Here is a 22,524-nt window from a genome sequence, read left to right as displayed (position 1 = left end):
GGAACTGATTCCAAAGTTGGCACTGAGTAGCCTGCTCCCTCTCAACCCCACTGACACCGCCCACACTCCAGAAATGTCCACTTTATGGGGTGTAGTACTCTACCTTTCTTGAGATCTCAGACATTCTAAAACAGCACCTTAGAACCTGCAGAGATAGGGAAACTGAGGCTCAGAGAGGCTGGGGTCTTCCCTGAGGTGCACAGCTTGCCAGCGGCAGGGCTGGGATCCGGCCGCCTCCAGGTCCCACAGCTGGAGGTCTTCACTCACATTTCCAGCATGCTCTGGGCCCCCGAGAAATAAGAAAGATGGAGTAGGTATACACCACACTACCCATTGTCCCGGCCGAGCCTGGAGTAAGTCTGGTGAGACCTCAGGCCGGGGTCTGAGACAATGGAATCAAACTCCAGCTCTGCCCCTCCCCTGCTGTGTGACCTCAGGCCAGTGGCCTCCCCTCTCTGGCCCAGAGCTCTTCTGGTCCCTCCAACTAAAATCTAGACAGAGCAGATAAAGCCCTCTCGAGCACATTTTAAAATAAAAACACCCAGTGTGTATTCTAGCTGATATTTCACACTAGCTTTTACTTCTACGAACGCATACAAATGTAGTCATAATAAAATGTAATGAACTTAATTTGAAAAAATCAACGATCAACAAAAGAAGAGTTTATTTTTCTCTTGTGCGAATGAAGTCCAGATGTAGGCAGTTCAGGGCTGGTATGGAGACTCCTCAAAGCTCTCTGTTCCAGACTCCTGTTCACCATCCTGCCATCCCTAGGCTGCGACCCTCCTTCTCATGATCTAAGTTGGAGGACACAGTGCTAGCCTTCACATCTGCCCACCAGGTGGCAGGAAAACAACAAAAGGGCGGGCAACAGTTGAATCTCCAGAAACTGCCACATACACTCCCGATTATCACCCATTGGCCAGAACTCGGCCACATGGCCATGCCTAGCTGCAAGGGAAGCTGGGAAAAGCTGCCTTTATTCCGCACAGCTGTAAACTCAGCTCAAAGTGGACCGAACATTTGTAACTAATTAGGTAATTTCAGATAGTGGTACATGCCACAAAGGAGCAAAACAGAGTGACCTGCGGGAGAATGTGTGTGGGAGGGCCTCTCTGAGGTGACATGGCTGGGACATAAGGGATGAGGAGGCCCAGGGGTGAGCATTCCCAGAACGGGCAACAGAAAGCGCAGACCCAGAGGCAGAAACAGGTCTCTGTGGTGAAGAAGCAGAAAGGAGGCCCACGTGGCTGGAGCTGGCATAGGACCGAAAGCAAAGCCAGGAGGAGACAAGGTCAGAGAGGTGAGCCAGGCTAGAGCCTGGGGAACACTGCGAGGCCCAGAGTGGAGTCTGAGGTTTTCTCCTAAGCCCGATGGGGAGATAATGGAGGCTTGAGCTGAGGAATGACTTGACCTGCTGTGCTATCCCTTTGAGAGGATGCCAAGCTCCCGGGGCCTGCAAAACTTACCTGGAACCCTTCGGAGAGCTTCATTCATTTGTTCGTTCATTTAGTGAAAGGGCTTTAATAGCAGGAGAAGAGCAGACAGACTGAGCAAACATGCACGCATATCGATACAGCTCACAGGTGGTTACGAGTGCTTTGAAGAGCAGACCACGGCCTGAGTTATCCTGGGGGCCAGACCTTCCCACTTCCCATGGGAAGTGATATTTGAGCTGCAATTTGAATCATCAGGAAGCATTATCTTGGTGAGGGCTAGCGAAGAGGCAGAGAGCGTTCCAGGTAGAGGGAATGGCTCGTGCAAAGGCCTGGAGGCAGGCGGAGAATTAAGCGTCTGAGAAACTCACCAGACTCTGGCCTGGCAAGAAGGTGGAGGGTGAGAGGGGAGGTGAGCAGAGGTCAGAGCTTAGAAAGCCGGCGGGGAGGGGCTCAGGGTTTCCATGCTCTGGGCAGGATGATTTAGTAAGAACTTTGACCCCAAATCTTGGGATGGGCCTGTGGCCAGATCCAAGACAAGTAGGAACCTAGCTCTCCTTGGATGGTATTTACGGGCTCAGTGATGACATGGCTGCTGTCTTCCTGTGGCTTGCTAGTCATTGGACACTGTGTGCAGGTATGTTCCTCTCTTGCTCCCAGCTAAGAGCACCCTCTGACTCAGCCTCCTGCCCCAGCCACCCGCTCCCATCACCACGAAGCCTGCTGTCCCCTCCCCGCTTCCTCCTCTCCGAGGCTCCACAGAATTGCATAACCCTGGCGCCCGGAAGAGCATCTAAATCTCCAGTCAGACCTACCCATTTCACAGAGGGAGGAACTGAGGCCCCATGAGGAGGAGATCCTTCCCTCAAAGCCATACTCCAACACTGGAAAAGAGCCAAGGCCTGGCACCAGGTCTCCTGAGACCTGGAACTAAATCTTCATGCTGTTTAATTTAAAAAGAAAGAAAAAAAAGAAAGGGTGGGGAGAGGAAGGAAGGAAGGAAGGAAGGAAGGAAGGAAGGAAGGAAGGAAGGAAGGAAGGAAGGAAGGAAAGGATGGAGGGAAGGAGAAAGGGAGGGAGGGAGGGAGGGAGGGAGGAAGAGATTACAAAAGTCTAATTCAAATTGAACTTCTAGGTGTGAGCCCTTCCCTGGGGAGAGAAAGGGATTATTTTACACTCCCTATGTGCCAGGTGCCTTACCTATGTCAGCTTGTTCTGTGGAATTCACAAGCTCCCCAGTGAGATGGATACGATCACATTCTCTAAGTGGTTTGGAAAATGGAGGGTCTTTTCAACCCACCCATCATCACACACCTGTTGCCTGAGAGAGAGGAGATTTGAACCTGACCTGGCTGTAATTCCCAGCCCCAAGCACTACCCCACCTGCCAAAGCTGCCTCCAGCCCAGCCTCTCCTCTGCTTCCCTCCTTGTGGCAGTTGCAGCCTCTTCTTTCGAAGGTAAACAACTGAGGTTTTTTCCTGGCTGCCCACAAGCCTGCAGATATGTTTCCTTTGGCCCACGTGTCATTTTAATAAAATTTGAGCCAATGTTCCCAAATCAAGAGATTTTACATTAAAACCCAGATTTCTACCTCCTTTAAAACACTGGAAGATTTGACCGTGCTGAGCCCACATTCTGCTTGACAACAATCAACTGGAGGTGGGAGTGTTCGAAAGGGATGTTCCAATTCCCCACACTCCCCACCTCTCCCTACTGCCTTCCACCGCTGAACAGAACAGGGTTCTGCTTTAAGAATGAGAGAGTCTGGCTGTTGGGTAAACAAGGAATGGTATCATCACAGTGTAAACCTCGGTTTCTTCCAGATATCTCACTAACACAGGAGTAAAGGGATGAAAACGGAAAACGCACAAATGTACAAGGACGGAGAATAGGAAGCGAGAAGACGGAGGAGTGAGGCAGCCAAGATTTAGAAGCCGGAAGACGGCCTTTCACCAGGGCTCTTCATCTGGGGTCCTAGTCCTGGCTCTTCCTGGAGCCGCTGTGTGGCCTTGGGAAAGTCACTTCCCCTCTCTGGGGCTCAGTTTCCTCCCAGTTTAGGGGAATCTGGGCATGGATGCAAGCAGAGGCCACGGGTCCTTTGCTCCCCTTGAGAAATGATTCAGAAAACCTTTGGGTGACTTTGGATGACGTAAAGGGTGCGGGTTTCAGGGGTCAAAGGAAACTCATTAGTCCTGGGGGTGCAGGAAAACTTCCAGCATCCTCCACTAAAGGAGACTCTTGAAACTAATAAATTGCAATGGATGATGCTAAAAAGATGCGAGGGGAGAGGGACAAGGAAGAAGGATGGCTTTGAGCTCCTATGGGGTGCCCGACACCTTATATACATTTCTTACTTTATCTTCTTATTCTCTGTGTGACCTTGGAGAAGTACTCAACCACTCTGTGCCTTAGTTTCCCCATCTATGAAATGGGATGTGGTTGGAGGGCTAGTTGTCCCTCATTATCCTGCTCCACTTCCATAATAATGGACTCATAGTTGAGCATAGGGCCGTTTCAATAAAGACTACATTTCCCAGCTTCCCTTGCAGTTAGATGTGGCCATGTGACCACATTTTGACCAATAGGAGGTGATCAAGCAAAATGGACAACTTCCAGGTTGTACTTCCAAGGGAAGGGGTAAGCCTTTCCCCCTTTCCTTTTCCCACTGGCTAAAATATGGATGTGAGGTCGAGACCAGGGCAACATCTTAGGGGGGGAGAACAAAAGTAGCAGCTTGGGCACGACAATATGGAACTGCCATATCAGCCCCAACCTGATAAGTTTGTTGTACAGACTCAGTGCACCGAGACATATAAATCACTGAACACAGGGCTCGGAACAAAGTAAGCTCTTGTGTAAGTACTTGCGGGTTCTCAATCAGGGATGATTTAGTACCCTAGGGAATATTTTTGATTAACATGACTGGGAAAGGGGACCTGCGCCCCGGCACATAGTGAGTAGAGGCTGCTGAACACCCTACAAAGCAAAGGACAGCCCCCACCATAGAGAACTAAATATCCAGCCCCAAATGTCAACCGTGCCATGGTTAAGGAACCTGCTCTAATGGGTAATGCCCACAACTTACCTAGTGCCTGGCGTGGGTGTGAAGCCTCATGGGTTCCAGGTAATGAGCAGGATCCTTTGATATCCTTTGCTGAAAGGCATCTCCCTGCCCAACCACGGCTTTATATCACTCACCCTCTCTGTCTGCACAGGCCCAGTCACGGGGCGAGGGGATTTGCATCAGGGGAAACTATAACCTCATCACATTTCTGCAGCTTGATTCCTGCCATCTCCCACCTCTCCCGAGATGGCGAAGGACATGTTCAAACAGCTCTGCCTTCCTCCCCACCCACCCTGTTGCCACCCAGACCAGTTTCTGGGTGGTGGGCGGAGGGCACGGTGCCAACCGAATGTGGTCCAGTTTTCCCAGGCAGGGGAAGGAGGGCAGGGTTTTGCTCCTGGAATGCAGGGCCCACACCGTCAGGGCTGCCTGCCCGGGTAAGAAAGGGTTGAACACTGTTAAAGGCTGGTGGACTGTTGAGGAAACTGCTTCCTAGAGAAAAATCCAGATTTCTCTTCTCCAAATTCCCAGGATGTGGTGAGCCCCAGCCTCCTGAGACGGCAGGGCAGGCTTCCAGAACTTTCTATCCCAGCCACACAAAAACCAACAGACTGGAGCAAAAGCCATCATCCTGAGGAATTTTGGGGATTCGCTGAAAATTCGAGAGGAAGTAAGGCCCACGCTAACATGTTCGGAAGATTTTTCTCTCAGCTGTTCTGCTGGTAAGCAGTCATTCATTTACTTAAATATAGACTGCACCCCACTGTTCGCCGACCCAATAGCTTCCAAATGCCAGTGCCTGAATCTCTTTGCTGAGTGCTCTCTTTCTGGCCAACAGAGCCCATTGAGGCCATGCAGGACAAGCTGGAAGTGCCCACAAGTTCCTGCCCCAGCAGCAGCCCTCACCCAGTGACTGGTGGAGGTGGTGGATAGAAAACCATTTCCTTGCCTTTTGGGGGGCATATTCTACACTGGTCCCGGAGTTCCCCAGTGGGACTGAGCCCCAGTTGCCCATAGCAGTAACCTGCTCATAAATGTGCCCTGTGTGGCTGCCTTCCCCACTCCTTTACTTCCTGGAACCACTTCACAAACAAACAGCTTGAATCTTTGTCTTAGTTTCTGCTTCCGGGGGCACCCAACCTGAGGCCTACCTGTTCTGTGAGTCAGACGCACAGATATTTGGGGATCAGAAGGGACGTGGCTGCCCCCGCTGGGAACTCACAATCAGATGGAAAGCCAGACACCACTCTAATAGTCACACAAAAGCAGAAATACAAATGGCGATGAAGGCTGGTACTGGGAAGAGACACAAGACCTTGTCAAAACCCTCCAACAGCTGCCCTCTGTCCCAGATCAAAATCCAGAGTCCTCATTGTGGCATCAAGGCCCTACACGACCTACCACCTCCTTACCCTTCTGAGATCACCTCTCCCCACTGTGCTCCAGCCACGATAGCCTCCCAGCTGTTTCTCAACTGTGCTGGGCACATTCCTACCTCAGGGCCTTTGCATTTACTCTTCCTTCTCCAAGGTATGCTTTCCCCATATCTTCCTGCAGCCAGCTCCTTCTTCTTGACTCAAATCTTGATTCAAACATCACCTCCTCAGAGAGGCCGCCACCTCCCACCAGTCACTTTCTCGCCATGTCACCCTGTTTGTTTACTTCATAGCACGTAGCGGTCTGACGTTATCGTATCTATTTACTTGTTTACTGAATGATCCCCAAATGTGAGCTCCAGGAGGGCAGGGACTATGTCCCCAGTGCCTGGCACAAATCCTAGAACAGAGTAGGTACTCTATGGATGTTTGTTGGATAAGTGGTTGAATGTTTAAGTGATGAAAAGAAACAATGAATAAACGAATGAATAATGTGAGGCCAAAACAAGGGGACCAAATCTCATCTGGAAAATCAGGAAAGGCTTCCCTGAGGAGGTGATATTGGAGCTGAGATGTGAATGAGAAGAGGTATTAACTGGGCCAAAGGGGCCGGAAGAGGGAACAGCATGTGGAGATGTTCAGAGGTAGATCCCAGAGGTCCCAGAACTGTGCAGGGGAACAAAGCAACTACAAAAGACTTTTAATTTAATTTAATTTTTATTGAGGTATAATAGACGTATAACGTTATATTAGTTTCAAGTGTACAACACAATGATTTGATATTTGTATATATTGTGAAATGGTCATCATAATAAGTCTAGTTAACATCCGCTATCATACATAATTACAAAAATTTTTTTCCTTGTGATGAAAACTTTTAAGATCTACTTTCTTAGCAACTTTCTAATATGCAACACAGTATTATTATCTATAGCCAGCATGCTGTAGATTACATCCCCATAACTTACATATTTTATAACTGAAAATTTGTACCTTTTAATCCCCTTCACCCACCCATCTCTGTTCTCTATATCTATGAGCTCGTTTTTTGTTTTTTTTAGATTCCATATGTAAGTGAGATCATATGGTATTTGTCTTTCTCTGTCCGACTTACTTCACTTAACCTAATGCCCTCAAGGTCCATCGTATTGTTGCAAAAGGCAATATTTCATTTTTTTCAAGGCTGAATAATACTCCACTGTGTGTATGTATATATACTGCATCTTCTTTATCCATTCATCCGTCGGTGGGCATGTGAGTGGCTTCCATATCTTGGCTATTTTAAACAGTGCTGCAGTGAACGTAGGAGTGCATACATCTTTTCGAATTAGCGTTTTAGATTTCTTTGGATAAATACCCAGAAGTGAAATTGCTGGGTTATATGATAGTTCTACTTTTAATATTTTGAGGAACCTCCATGCTGTTTTCCATAGTGGCTGCACCAATTTACATCCCCACCAACAGTTGCATGAGGGTTCCCTTTTCTCCACATCCTCACCAGCATTTGTTGTTTGTTGACTTTTTGATAATAGCCAGTCTAACAGGTGTGAGGTGATATCTCATCATGGTTCTGATTTGCATTTCCCTGATGGTTACGGATGTTAAGTACCTTTTCATGTGGCTGTTGGCCATCTGTACGTCTTCTTTGGGAAAATGTCTATTTGGATCCTTTGCCCACTTTTTCATCAGATTGTTTGATTTTTTTTTTTTTGCTGTTGACTGTTGAGTTGTATGAGTTCTTTATATATTTTGGATATTAGCTCCTTATCAGATATGCGATTTACAAAATGTTCTCCCATTTGGTAGGTCGCCTTTTCATTTTGTTGATGGTTTCCTTTGCTGTGCAGAAGCTTTTTAGTTTGATGTAGTCCCATTTGTTTATTTTTACTTCTGTCACCTTTGCTTCTGGTGTCAAATCCAAAAAAATCATCACCAAGACCAATGTCAAGGAGATTACTGCCTATCTCTTCGTCTAGGACTTTTATGGTTTCAGGTCTTATACTCAAGTCTTTAATCCATTTGGAGTTAATTTTTGGGTATGGAGTGCCGAGACTTTTCTTAGTACTTTCGCACCGACTATGTGTCAAGCTCATGAGTACGAGGGGAGCAAAGCGGGCATATTGCTGTCCCCCTGGTGGTTTCAGTCTTGTGGGGAGGACAATGACCAAAACGCTGGGAGGATGTTTATCCCCAAAGATGAGCTGCCCTACAGAGCCTCATGTTATATCACACAGCAGACACTCATTTTCTAAAATACCCCAGCTAGGAGCTCTGAGGAAACGCGTGGAGGTCACGCACACGCACACTCACACACACACACGCACGCACCCCGAAAGAAGAATTCCCCGAATTGCCCATCAAAAGGAAGCGAAAAGAACATCCAATGTAGTTCCTTTTTGTTTTTAATAGTTTAATTAATCATCCTCCGCCAGTGCGATCACCACAAGCACAGGGTTGCAAATTCCTCAGTTCAAGAAAGAATGAAACTGGCCCCCGCCATTTATGTTACAACGAGCATGCCCTATCAACTCTCCCCACTCCCCACCCGCCTTCAGTCTGGCAAGAGCCAAGGCCAGGCCCAGTCCCCTGATGGGTTCTGTGTTGCGTGCTGGCAAGGTGCCAGGTTTTATCTTCTGGCTTCTCAGTTCGGGACCCATGTCTCGCCCCTCCCAGCGGTCAGAAAAATACTCCACCTGGACGCCCCAGTCCCCCTCCTCTGTGCGGCCCCCGGCATTGTCGACCTTGCTCCGCGGCCCCCGTCTCATCCAGGTGCTCATCTCCAGCAATGCAGCAAAGGTTTTTTCCTCCCACCTCACCAGGGCCTCCCCACATAGAGTCCACCAGCCGGGGTCATGGAGGTCAGAGATGCTGTCCCTTCCCTGAGGAGCCCAGCAACCAGATGACTCTGGGACCATCCAGCCTGATGTTCTTTTATCTCCCAGGGAGGGGAAGGCACACACTCAGGTCCTTCAACAAAGGGAGTTTAACATGGGGACTGGTTATGTGCAGTGAAGAAGCCACAGGAAGGCAAGACAATCCAGAGCAGGAAGATGCTACCGTCCCTGGGGCCGGAAGGACAGGAGACTGGTGTCAGTGAAGCCCAGAAGCCAGCCGCTGGTGAGGGCTGGAACCAGGGAGAGCCTGCGGCCACGGAGGAGCATGTCTAATGCTCAAGGCACAGCAAGGCGGAGAAGTACCCTGGCTTCTCTCTTCAGTGCTGCCTCTCCCAGGCCAAACCCAGAGGAAGCCAGAGGGCAGGGGAGTGGGGAAAGGCAGCTCTGCACGGAGATACAGAGGAGCAGCAGAAGGGCAGGGGCTGGGGCAGAGAGCCAACAGGCTGCCACAGCCATAGACATGCCCCTCAGTTCTCGGAGACCCTCCTGCCACCACACTCTGGGAATCAAATACTTAAAAGCCTTTAAGAGCCTAGCAGGAGCGAGGGGGCTGGCAGTAGAGTAACTGCGAGGTGCTGAGCAGGGCAGGGCGGAGGCTGGGGCAGACTGGTGAGTGTATGTCCCATCTGAAGGGGCATCTGCTGCTCAGTGCCATCTCATGCTCGCCAGTGAGGAATGCAGGCCTGAGGCCGCCACATTGTTCCTCTTTGTTCCTGAGAAGACAGAAGTTCAGATTTTTATATGAAATCTCCCAATATCTAAAGGTTGGCAATAGATTTAATTTCTATATGTGTGTTATCAGCTGTAAATAACAACCAAAATACACATCCATAGTTGGGACCAGCACTTTGTGCCATCTATGTCACAGAGCCTTGGGAGGATGGTGTCTAACCATGGTCCAGATCATGCATTGACTAACTGTCGACTGACTGAGTGACCATCAATCTGACAATCCCAGTCTCTATTCCAATGCAATTTTATTTTTTCCAATCACCTGTCCTTCTAGTACCTTTACATTTCCATAAATACTCATGTCAACAATTTTCTGGGGGATGGGGGAGGTAGACGGGAGGGGAAAAGAAAAAGAAAAAAATTTAAATCATTTCTTCAATTAAAATTAATCAATTAATTAATTAATTTTTTACAAAAACGATTTTTTGAACCCATGAAAACACCTACTATGTGCCGGGCTCTGGGAAATAAATCTTACGAATTAACCTGGTCCCTGCCCCCAAGTTGCTCAGAGTCTGGCGAGGGGCCATTCCCATGAAGACAATCATATGCTGGAGCTGTGTCTGCTATTTTCACCATGTGTCTTCTGCACCTAGAACAGGGTCCTGGCACATAGTAGATGCTCAATACATTCTGTTCAGCCGGATGAATACAGAGCAGTACAAGTTATGTTAGCATGCATTCTCAGGAAGGGCAAACAAATCTGAGATATTAGAATGGTTTGAGGCCCTCCAATGGGCCACGGTACATAGATATACAGTTTATTTGTGTATTAAAATTTCTTTGGGGGAGGGGAGTTGGCAATTAGAGAAAATATATCTAAAAAGGCTCCTGAGGTGGAGATAGGTTGAGAAACACTGTTTGAGAGGGAAACATGGGGTTATAAGAGCACATATTAGGGGCCCATAACCCGGCCTGGACGATCACAGAATGGTTCCTGGGGAAGGAGGTGTTTCAGCTCTTTCTTAAAGGATATGGAAAAGTCAGCTAGATCAGGGTCAGCAAACAGCTGCAAAGGGCCACATAGTAAATATTTAGGTTCTACATGTCTCTGTTGCAACAACTCGATTCTGCTGTGGTAGATCAAAAGCAGCCGTGTTCCAATAAAACTTTATGTACAGAAACAAGTGATGAGCCAGATTTGGCCCCCGGGCTGTGGTTACCAACCCCCCGATCTAGATGATAGGAAAGGAAAGGCCACAAGAAAACAGCTTGAGCAAAGCTGTGGAGATGTGCGGGAGCATGGAGCGTTAGAAAGGAGCCATCCCTTCTCCCCAGAGTGCAGAAAGAGCCATCTGTGCTTACACAGAGACTTGTGCTGTCACATAGGCTAAGCGCAGGATCCTGAGTTCATTCAATCCACAAGTATTCACTGAGTGCCTACTACGTGCCAGACATTGGACTAGGCACCAGGGACACATCCATGAATGAGATCACTTCTGTGTCCTCGGGCCCTAAAGCCTAGCCAGACGTATAGTTTTTGTTAAATAAATGTGTTGGATAAATGGATGGATAGACGATTGGATGGTTGGATGGGCAAGTGGGGGAGACAAACACTAAATAGACAAATGAACAAACAAATAAGCAATTAAATACAGCTTCCTCACTAGCTGTGGGACCTTGATGAAGTTACTTAACCCTCTCTGTGCCCAGGAGGTTAATAAAGCAAAGTTCATGACCAGCACATAGTGGCTGCTCTATAAATGTAGCTGCTGTTATTATTTTAAGTCCATATGCTATTAAATAAATACACATTTAAGAAAACTGATAAATGGTACTCGGGAACAGAGCAGGTACATGAGAGAGAATAGGGTACTGCTTTGGATCAGGTAGTCTGAGAGGGCCTCTGAGGAGGTGGCGGTCAAGGCTGTCCTGGCCACATCCTGTGAGTATATCCCAGAATTAGTAGTGTTTGCAGCCTCATTGCCCTGCAGCCTCACAGAGGCAGTTAATTACAAATAGCTGTCTCTCGGTTGTGCAGGAAGGTGTCTTCTCTAATTAGAGTGTCAAGTGCTTTGAAATCTAAGGATAAAAAGGGGAAGAAAGGGTGAGGCTCTGGTCACAGGGCCAGGGCCCCCACTAGAACCCATCCATGAACCCAGAGAACTAGATTCATACTCTTGCAGACCTGCCTGGAGCTGAGCCTCTCTCAGGTCCTGTGGAGTTTAGGGGCGGTGGGAAATGCACTCTCTTAGGGCAGGGGTCGGGGGCTGGACTCGAGATAATGTGCTTGAAGCAGGAGGTCCAGCGTATGACAACTTAGGTGCTAAATCAGCATTTAGATGTCTCCAGTAGTGTTATTGCTTTTGTGGTTGTCGTCATCTGCCACTTACTAGCTGGATGATCCTGGACAAGTTACCGACCTTTTCTGAGCCTCGGTTTTCTCTTCTTTAAAATAGGGTGATTACAGTAGTGCTAGATGCAGGTAAAGCACATGGTGCACAGCAGAGATAATGACATTTCTCTTGGTGGCTGTTTAGGAAGCCATTACTTTGTACCAGGCATGCTTCAAGCGTATCGTATGTGTTAACGCTTTTAACCCTCACAAATATTATCCCCGTTTTCCAGACAGGGCCACCAGGGACAGCCCTGTACTGCTACTCTAGGGGGTTGCCAGTCACATAGACCAGCACCCCTGAAGTTACTCACTCAAGGTCACAGCACTGGTCTATGGCAGAACTGGGATGAGACCCCAGGCAGCCTGGCTGCAGGGATCAGTGTTAGCGCCCCCCAAAGACGGTGGTTGTAAGTGGGTTTCTGAGGTGCTAAGAAATGGTTTTCCCTTTGCCCAGCCAGATAGGTATCAAGACTCAATCTACCGATCTCTCTTGTTTCTCTCTACCCCAGGGATTTTTGACGGTTTTCTTGTCTTCGAATTTTACAAGCACGATTCATTCATGTTTTGATTTGTTGTGCATACTGCCATTGGAGGGAACTTATGAAAATGCCAGGACATCACGCCTCAGAGATTGGCCCTGCAGTCACATGTTCAAGGCCTTTACTTGACAGATAGGCTCAGAGAGGCAGGGTAACTAGTCCAAGGTCACACAGCTACGAAGGGGCAGAATTGGGATAGATCTTCCAGACCCCAACCTCACTCCTCTGAATCCCCATATCTGTCTCAAACTGGTGGCCCTTGAGCCAAATGCAGCCTGTAGCCTATTTGATTTTGTCTGCTCTATGGTGTTTTCCTAAAATTAAGATTTATCATCAGCATTTAAAGAAAAGGATAGTTCCAGGAATAATATTCAAAATATCTAACCCGGGCAGCCGGGTCAGCTACCATTCAGAGTGGACGCTGGCTGTCCTGCTGAAGCCATGGAGATTATATGAAAAGGCAATAAAAAATGGAAGGTCTAGAAAAGGCAAAACTGTGGGAACAATGAAAAGGTCAGTAGTTGCTGGGTGTTAGTAGGGGAGGTAGGGAGGAACAGGCAGACCACAGAGGGTTTCTAAGGCAGTGAAACTACTCTGATACTGCAATGGTAGATACATGTCATTATGCATTTGTCCAAACCCACAGACTGGACACCACCAACGTCCCACTCTGGTGGGGCAAGTTGACAGTCGGGGAGCCTGTGTGTGGAAGGGGCAGGGGGCATACAGGAATTCTCTGTGCTTTCCACTGAGTTTTGCTGTGCACCTAAAACTTTCTAAAAAACAAAGTCTATTTAAAGGAACCAGAAGATCTGGCTACATTGTTCCCCCATTTTCATGGGGCCACGGTGCATTGTAACTGAGTCCCAGTGCTCCCCTTAGACTGAGAGTGTGTGTCCAAGTCTGCCAGGCCCCTGGGCCCACTCGCTCCAGGCATCACCTACCAGACCCTGTGTGTGGCCCAGGCGTAAAGAGGATTCTTTGGACGTTCTCGATGAGATATAGAACTGAGTGACGGTGTGGCCTGCTGGAGCCAGCCAATGAGGAGGAAGGAGGCCCGGAGACAACTGCCTTTATCAGACCCTGCTCGTCAGCTCCCTTGTCCGAGGCCTCCTGGGCACGTCCCACAGGGCTCAGTGAGCCGCTCTTGATTCACCCGCCATCTGCCTGCGCCTGCGGTGGGCGGAGACCCGCCATGGGACATGGCCCGCGAAGCAGCCTCGCTTTGCACTGAGGGAGGCAGAATCAAGGCTTTGAATTTTGAAATGATGACAACCTGTGGGCTTAGAATAAAAATGGGCAGGAGGTGGAAAATCAGAAGCTACTTTAACTGCCCCGAAGAAATTATCCCTAAGATCACATCACATGATCAATCACATGAGCTTTGTTTTTCAGTAGTCTTCTTGTACAATCACTCACATTTATTGATCACCAAGCATGTCTACAGGAAGTCTTGAGTAGAAACAGCAAGACGGTTGGGAGGGGTGTTCAATGGCCAGCTGTTGTTTGCATCTGACCGCTGTCCATCCCCCACCTTCTGGTAGCGGCCCCGTGGTTTTCTTTTTGGGAACCACTTCTTCTCCACTGTCACTCCACACAGCTCAAGAGGGAGTAGGCGTCTCCCCAACAAGAGTGACAGATAGATCAGGCCTGGGCAGTGAGCATATTCCATCCCCCCGGCCCCAGGATTGGTTCTGGGGTGGACACGTGACCCAAGTGAGGCCACTCCCAAACTTGTGCTGGGACTTCACAGGGGAGTCAGCTTCTATCCAGGGGCTTGCCGACATGGCAGAATGGAAGCCCAGGGAAAGCTGGGGACTATCTTTATCACCACATGGGGTGACCCTAACCGATGCAGCCGAAAACAGAGAGAGCAGATGCTCATCTGGATCCAGACATTCCTGAAGCTCAACTCATCTCGAAAACTTCATTGACATTAAAAACCAATGAGTGCGCATGCGCGCGCGCACACACACAGACGCACTTTTTTTCTTAAGCCATTTTGAGTTGGGTTTATTTCTATCACTTTCAGCTGAAAGATCCAGACTATGCAAGTAAAATAGCTATTTCCAGGATGGCAAACAAATTCGTGCAGCAGAACTAGGCAGTGAGAAATCCATGTAGAATGCTCTGGAAGTTGAGAAGAGAGAAAACCAGAACTGGCTTCAGGAAAGAGGCAGTCTTTTTCTTTTTCTTTTCATTATTCATTCATTCATTCATTTTTATTCATTATTCATTCGGAATTTTTGATATTCTAATAACAATGACAATTTGCTGAATGATTACTAGGTGCTGAGCGTTTTCTCAGTCTGTTCATCTTCACAAGAGCACAGTGAAGTAAATGCTGTTGTCTTTACATGAAACAAAACTGAGACTCAGAGAGGTGAAGTGACTTGCCCAAGGCCACACAGCCATTAGGTAATGTAACGTTGACTCCAAAACTCAAACTTTTCATCCTCTGCAGCACTGTCTCATTTCCACATTGCCAGCATTCTAAAGTTCTGTTCCAACATGTGTTACCAAGATAGTAAACAGGTATTTATCTAAAAACAAAAGTGAAGTGGATTTTTGCCAGCCGGAGACCCTTCCCAGAAGGCCTTGCTGCTGAGTCAGGAGAGAGTGATCAGCGGACAGCTTCCAATGACTTCAGAGGCTGCCCCAGCTGCACAGAGCCACCTGCTGCCAGGTCATTCTCTTCTAAGGCGAGAGTAAGCTTGGCGCATTTGGGAGGAGAAGGGTGTTTGGTGGCAACTGAGTGAAGAGGAGGAAGAGGATGGCAGGAAGCAAGGCCGGGAGGAGCGGGGAGGCGGGCCAGGCGGGGCTTGACAAACCATGCGGAACCCGCTAAGGATTAGCAGGACCCAGTGCAAAATGAAAACGCAGGGCCCCTGGCTCCGAAATTACTAAGGGTTTCAACTTGGCCATAGCAGAGCATTAAACCAAGTTCAGGGCCCTTCAGAGTGTGAGGTGCTGTGTGATGACACGGGTTGCTCACCCATGAAGACAATCCTGAAGCCACAGTTAGGAAGCGGATTTTATTTTCTGTACAGATGAGACGTGAAATCTCAGGGACATGAGGTGACTCTCCCTCAGTCCCACAGAGAGCAGTGTTGGAGTCAGGATTCGAACTCAGGCCTTGTTCTCACAACTTAAACTAAAGCTGAGAGGGCTCCACGTGGTCCCAGATGCCCGAGGCCGTGGGGGGCCAGGATGACGGGTTTGTTGCCCTGAGACCCTGTGGTCAGCAGACCCAACACCCATTCCCTTTTCCCTTTCACCTTTCACCATAGGGCCCACATCCTCACTTACCCAGCATCCTTTGCAGCTGAGACAGGTATGTGATCAGTCATGTGATCAGCTCTGTCCACTGAGATGTGAGGGGAGCTCTTCTGAGGTTCTGAGAAAGGATGAAGGGGACAGATGTGGCCGGTGCTGCCCTTCTTCCTTCTTCCTACCTTAAGAAGTATTCATCCCAAAACCATGAGGGAGAATTCAAGAGGATTACAGAGATGCCAGCAAGACCCCTGACTTTCTTGAGCCACTAATTCAAGACTAACAGCTGCCTCCCTCTGAACTTTGTATTATGTGGGGAAAATAAATCCTGGCTTGTTTAAGCCACAGTCAGTTGGATTTCCAGGTGCTTTCAGCCAAATGCATTTCTGTCTGTCATGGTCATAGGGTACTCTGGATCCCCATTATACATATGGAGATACTGAGGTCTGAAATGGAGGGGAACTTCCCTGGGTCACATGGTGAAATCATGAGTTTAGTGACTCACCATCCAGTGCTCCTTCTGCTCATGCCATACCTCCTGGTCTATTTCCTTCCATTCCAGCTGCTGTAGACATGACCAGCAGCTGCTTCGTAAATTAAACATAAGGCAGTGATGACCTCGCTCTTCTCTCTTACGTAAATAGCCCCCCAGGCCACCGTTTCCAGGCCTTTGGACCCAGGACAACTTCCCACATCCTTTAAAAAGATGAGTTGGCCAAATGTAGAGTCCATGCTCCTGGAAAGGTGTGAGTCACGGATCGTGGAGCAGAAAGTTCACAGCCAGGAGTCTGCCTATCATACTCGGAGGCCAGTCCGCCTGGCTTACACTGAACTTGTTTTACTGAAGCACTGACTCATGTTCAGCTTGTGGTCAGCTCCGACCCTCGGGTCATTTTCTACTCTTCTTCTACCCAGCTGGTGGCCTTTAATTAGGTGCTGTTGACTTCCCGTCTCTGTCCATGTTGCCTTCCCCCTATTTTTAGAGAATTAGAAAAATATTATAGAAAGAATTAACAACAATAATAACAGCACTTACTATATTCTAAGTGCTTTAAATGAATTTAAAATTTTCCTCAAAAAATTACTGTCTGAGATGAGTAATATGACTATTTATATTTTATGGGTGAGAAAACTAATGCTTAGAAAAATTAAGTCACTTGCCCAGGGTAACAGAGCTGGGAGTATTTGGTGGAGCTGGAATATGACCATGAGTGTGTGTGACCCTGAAGTCTAGCTCTAAAGGACAACCAATTGGCTCCAATTAGGATAGCTTCAGAGGCTCCGCTAGAGTGGTTCAGACTATAATAACATTTATTGTTTACTTAAAAGACATCTGGAGATTAGAGACCCTTGGGTATATTTGGCATCTCAAGGTTGTCATAAAAGACCAAGGCTCTTCGCACCCTCCCTCCCCACCATCATCAACAAGACACCAGCTTGTCCTTAGGCTGGTCGCCTAATATCACGAGATGACTGCCATAGCTCACTCATCACCTCTTCACACAATAATGTCCAAGCAGGAAGGGAAGGAAAGGCACAAATAAGTCTCTCTTCGTGTGCCTCTTTCTTATCAGAGAGGGAATTCTTTCCCAGAAGCCTCCGGCAGAGTTTCCCTTTGGCCCGAACTGGGTCACATGACCACTCCTGGACCAATCAGGAGACTAGGATGGCCATGGTTGGCTTACGTCAAATGAGGTTTACTTCCCAGGGCTGGGGGCACATGGCCAGCTGAAAAAAGTCAGGGTTCTGTCAGCAGGAAGGAGGGGGAAATGGCAGTTGGCAAAGGAACCCCCAGTGTCTGACATCCAGCACTTTTAAATGTTTAGCACAGGCACCACTGTTGGTTTGCAAGATTACTAAAGGTGGTACGTGGATGAAATTGTGTCTGTGTGTGTGTCCGTGTTTAATTTTAGCATTTATTATTTATGTACATTGGAAAAAATAAATATATAACTAACTCATCAGAACCATGGATATCATTTCTCCAGATAAAACAACTGTATTTAAGGTTTTTAAAAAACTCAATGAGTTAAAGAAAAATGTTCAGTAAATAATAGTTCATTTACTTGAAGATTTGGCAATTGTAAGGGTAGGAAACACTGTTCTGTGTTATCCTGCTTGGCATTTTTTCCAACTTCTCAGAGGCATTCTGTCTTCAACCTCCCTCTTGAGGAAAATAAACACCCACAAAGATTTTTGCATCATCTGCAAATATGATTCAAATATAGCCTCCAGCTCAAATTTAATCCAGGCTTCCTTGGCCGGGAAGGGCAGGCATCTCGACTCCAATCCCTTCCTGATATTTCACCTCTGTTTTAGTGGTTTTACAGTTTCATGGGGCCTGCCTCTCTTCTTGTAAGCTGCCACAAATCCTACTTCTGAAAGAACACAATATAAATAATTGAGTAACCACAAGAGAGTCTCATCCTTGTCAGGAGTGTTCAGACTGTCCTAGGACATTTACTCTTTTCATTTAAACAAGAATTCGGGGGTCCTTCATAAGAACCGGATAAATAAAAAACAGCCCAGCGATACAATGAGATGTGCTAGAGCCTTCTTCACGAAAAGGAACGAAGTAGATCAATACATGCTGATATCAAAAGATCTCCAGGGTCTACGGTGACGTGAAAAACGCAGAACAAGATGTACAGTATAAATGAGGAGTGGGCAAACTTTTTCCGGAAAGGGCCACTAGTAAATCTTTTATGCTTTTCAGGCCACGTAGTGCCCGACGCAAATACTCAAGTGAGCCATCATGGCACAAAAGCGGCCATAGACAGTGCTTAGACACATGGACAGGACCGTGTTCCAAAGAACTTTATTGATGGACACTGAGATTCTTTTTTTTATTTCATGTAATTTTCATGTGTCATAACATATTAGCCTTCTTTTGACTGTTTTTCAACAATTTAAAAATGTGAGGAAATGTCAGAACCCTTCTTAGCTTGCACGTTGTACAGAATAGGCAGCGCATGGCTTTGGCCTCAGGACTGTAGTTTGCCGATCCCTCACGTAAACCATCGGTGCCAAAAGAAATGACAGAGAAACATAGGAAATAGAGAGAGAGGTTACATTACATCTCTGTATTGTATGTGGGATATATATTTGGCGAGAGAGTGAGAAAAAGATTTGTTTATATATTTGAAAGGGCATGCAAGGAACTGGCAAGATCAGGTGCTTCTGGGGAGGGGAGCTAGGAAAGATCAGAGGAAGGCGAAAAGGAGACATTTTTTCACCACAATCCTTTAATACTGTTTGAATTTTTCTCCATGTGCGTGTGTTACTTTTACAAGGCAGAAAACATTTGCCAAAGCAAAAAAAAAAAAGTGTTCCTATGTCACAGTCCGTGAAAATGGGATGATCTCAATGAACACATGTTGGTGACCACGGGACAGCTCCGGGGGCGTGGTTCACAGGGTCATTTACAGACTGGAGCCCCTGGAGTGGTAGAGCAGGCATCAAAATGAACGCTGTTGGCATCAAAATGAACGCTGAGAATTTGTATGAAGTGACATGAATGAGTAAATATTGAGGGAGTTGAGTCGGGGTGGAAGTTGTGGGAGGAGCAATAAAATCTCGCTATTTCCGTTTTATGCTGTTCCTTATCTGGGTCACAGTAGAACCAATGTTCTGCCAATATTTACTTTTGATCTTTGCTCCAGAGTGGAGGAAAGATGCCCAGGCTCAGCATAAATATGAGGGTGGAACTGAGAGTTATGAGAAGAGAAAGGAACTCACCCTGAAATATAATCACTTCAAGAACTTAAATGTGAAAATGCCACTCGTTTCACAGAAACTCTTCAAGGCCATGGTGGCTTGTTCAGCACCCCCTCTTGTCACTTCGGTCAGCTTTTTCAGAAACCTGGGACTCTGTGAGACCCATTCGGAAGCGTTTTGACCTAGGTGCGAGTGGGTGTAGGTTTTTTATCGGCAACGATATCAAAATCAAGACATTTCACATTAATATGGGAGTTTCCAGTTTCCCCTGAAACACTTGGAGCTCAGCCACGTGGGGCCCACTTCCCAACGTGGGAACTTTCGGTGGTAGCCAGGTGGTAGCTGCACCTTTCTGATCGGACGAAGGCTACTTGTTAGCCACAGTCCCCACCGCTCCCTGTCACCCTTCAGGACTGCTTCGCCTGCTGCTTTTTTCATTTATACATCACTCACTCAACTAATATTTATTGTGCACTTACTATGTGCCAGGCACTGGGCTTATCGCTGTGAACAAAACAAAGAGAGACAGAGAGACAGAGAGACAGAGAGACAGAGAGACAGAGAGACAGAGAGGATATCTAAATAGAGCAGGTGAGTCCAGCTGGCAGATCCTATCTTTGCTCAGCATGTCCCCAAACACAAGACAGCCCCCCGATTCGGTGGCTATTTTGATTTACTAAGAGTTCGTAGTGCGCTAACTATGATTAAGAGAAAATTTAATGAATTTTCTAGAATCAATTTGACTCCACGTAAAAGAATTTTTTTTTTCCGCCAAAAGGAGATTGCTTTGCACGTATTCTTTTGAACTTTTCTTTTTCATTTAACGACATACTTAGAACTACCTTCCGTGGAAGCTACATTTTCCTGGCCTTCTTTGTAGGAGAGACGCTTTCTCGTGGTTCACACAATATCTTGGTCTGGCCTGTAGCACAGGAGAAGTCTACTGAAACACCATGACTCTTCCAGCCATAATGCTGAGTGAAAGAAGCCAGACAGGAAAGAACACATATTGTGTGATTCCATTTATATAAAGTTCAAAAGCAGTAAAATTAACCTTTGGGGGGAGAGGAGTTACTGGGAGGGGACATGAAAAGCTTCTGGAATGTTCTGTTTGTTTATCTGGGCGCCGATTACCTGAGTTTGTCCACTTGGTGAGAATTCATTGTATGATGTGTGCACTTTCTCGTGAAATTTAAAAAACGCACAGTGTTCTCAGAACATGGGCCGTGCTGCATAGAAACGCGTTTCATGTTTTTGCCACATACACACATGTGAGCGTTTAGAGGACTGGATGTGAAGTTGAGAAGCCCGGGTCTGAATCCCGGCTCTGCCACCGTCAAATGTGTGACTCTGGACAAATCACTCAGCCTCTCTGAGCCTCAGATTCTTCATGTGGACTCTTTACCAAGCCCATGAGGTCCACAGGCTCAGCCTCTGCTGACCTCTCCACCTGGGTCTCCCAATCCTCTCCGGCTTTTTCGCTAAACTACAGCCACACTGGCCACCATTCTGTCCCTCCCACGAACAAAGCTTATTGTGGCCTCAGGGCCTTTGCACTGGCTATTCCTGCTGCCTGGAACCATCCTCGCCCTGCTTTTCATGTGATTGGTTCTTTTTTCTCATTCATGTCCGAATTCAAGTGTCACATCCTCAGAGAACCTGTCACTGACCATTCCTCACACCAGCCATCGTCAGTTTCATCCCCTGGTCTCATTGTCTTCCCAGAGCCTCTCACTAACTGAAATTGTCAGGTTTATGTTGCTGTCGTTGTTTACTTGTGACTCTTTTGGCACTTCTAGACCCATTGACTCCACGAGATCAGGGATCTTGATTGTCTTGTTCATTGCTACATTCTCATCACCTAAAATAATAAATATCTGCTGAATTAACTAAGCAAACTACACAGTGATCTGATCCTACTTTATAGCCTCTTCGAGAGATTCGATGAGGTGATATTTTGAAAGGGCATTTTAAGAAGCTAGGTTTCTAAAACACGAGAGAACTATGAAAGCCTTATTTGAAGGTTTAACTCTCCTGAGGAAAATCTAGATAGGCTTAGGTTTCCCCTTGAGCTACACCTTCAATAATCTGATCTGTGCTAAAAGTTTCTATGCCTTCTGCAGCCATTTTCCCCCTCATCTTTTATGCTATTGGCCCTTTGCTGGAACAAAATTACTGAAACAAAATTAGTTTATTTATATGATATTATATTAACATGGCATTAAGTATTTTAAAAGGTACAAGGAGTGTATAATGAGAGGTCTGGCTCCTGCCCCAGAGGCAGCTGACATTTCCAGACACCTGGCGAATGCTTCCAGAAATTTCCTATACGTAAACAGGCATGTAGAGAAATATATACCCACCTTTTCTGTTTACACAGAAAGGATCTGATTATACACGCTGCATTAGATCTTTGCTCTTCCGTTTTTCCACTTTACAATCTATTTTTATATCACTGCACATGAAGTGGTTTGGGCTTTTAGAGACCGTCTGGTACTTCGTCAGGTGTCTGTCCTTTGGGATGGACACTGAAGCTGCCACTGCACACAGTGCCACAGTGACTCACCTTGCACAGACGCCTCTGGACCCGGGAAAGTCACTGGAGCACTTCTGAGCCTATTGAAGGAACCCAAAAGCTCACCCGTCCCCAACCTCTTCTCCGCCCCCCTCCAAATACCCTCCCTGGTGTTTGTGTTTTGGCCTTTTAAAGACTTTTTTTCAAAATTGACTTTGGCTTCTTGGCCCAAACTCTGAAGTGTTTGAGCTGATAAGATAGCAGGCTTGGCTGAGGGGGCCAGGAGTAAATAGTTACCTTGGAGGCCCTTGGGCCGAGCAGAGGAAGGGCTCATGGTCCCCCAAGATTCTCCGCACCTCCAGCGGTGGGCGGTGTGGACGGAAGGAGGGTGAATCCATGCTGGGTCCCAGACAGGCCTGGGAGGGACGTGGGAGGAGATAGGAAGGCAGCCGCCCGCAGGCCCCATTCCTCACCAGTTCCTCGTGACCTTCGAGAATGGCTTCGAGAGCGTCCAGGCAGGGTCGGCCCCCTATTTACCGGGGCCTCTCCTAAGGTACACAAGACACTATGGGCACGTTGGAGCAAAGTCCTGGCAAACCTCGAGACTCAGGTGCATCCCCAATTGGCCTTGTACCCCGAA

At 47.3% G+C, this 22,524-nt stretch overlaps 1 long non-coding RNA gene across 1 annotated transcript in view; it reads left to right on the top strand.

Moving 5' to 3' along the window:
• The first annotated feature begins 4,024 nt into the window (after positions 1-4,024).
• Positions 4,025-22,524, top strand: part of LOC111743623 — a 27,252-nt gene continuing 8,752 nt past the window's right edge. The window contains exons 1-2 of the long non-coding RNA XR_002781797.1: positions 4,025-4,073; positions 5,032-5,222. This is a non-coding gene — a long non-coding RNA (uncharacterized LOC111743623). The remainder of the gene's footprint in view (positions 4,074-5,031; positions 5,223-22,524) is intronic.

Source organism: Pteropus vampyrus, unplaced genomic scaffold (assembly GCF_000151845.1).
Source record: "Pteropus vampyrus isolate Shadow unplaced genomic scaffold, Pvam_2.0 Scaffold117, whole genome shotgun sequence".
NCBI lineage: Eukaryota > Metazoa > Chordata > Mammalia > Chiroptera > Pteropodidae > Pteropus > Pteropus vampyrus.
The sequence above is the reverse complement of the archived record's forward strand: the minus strand, read 5'-3'. Positions and strand labels throughout refer to the sequence as shown.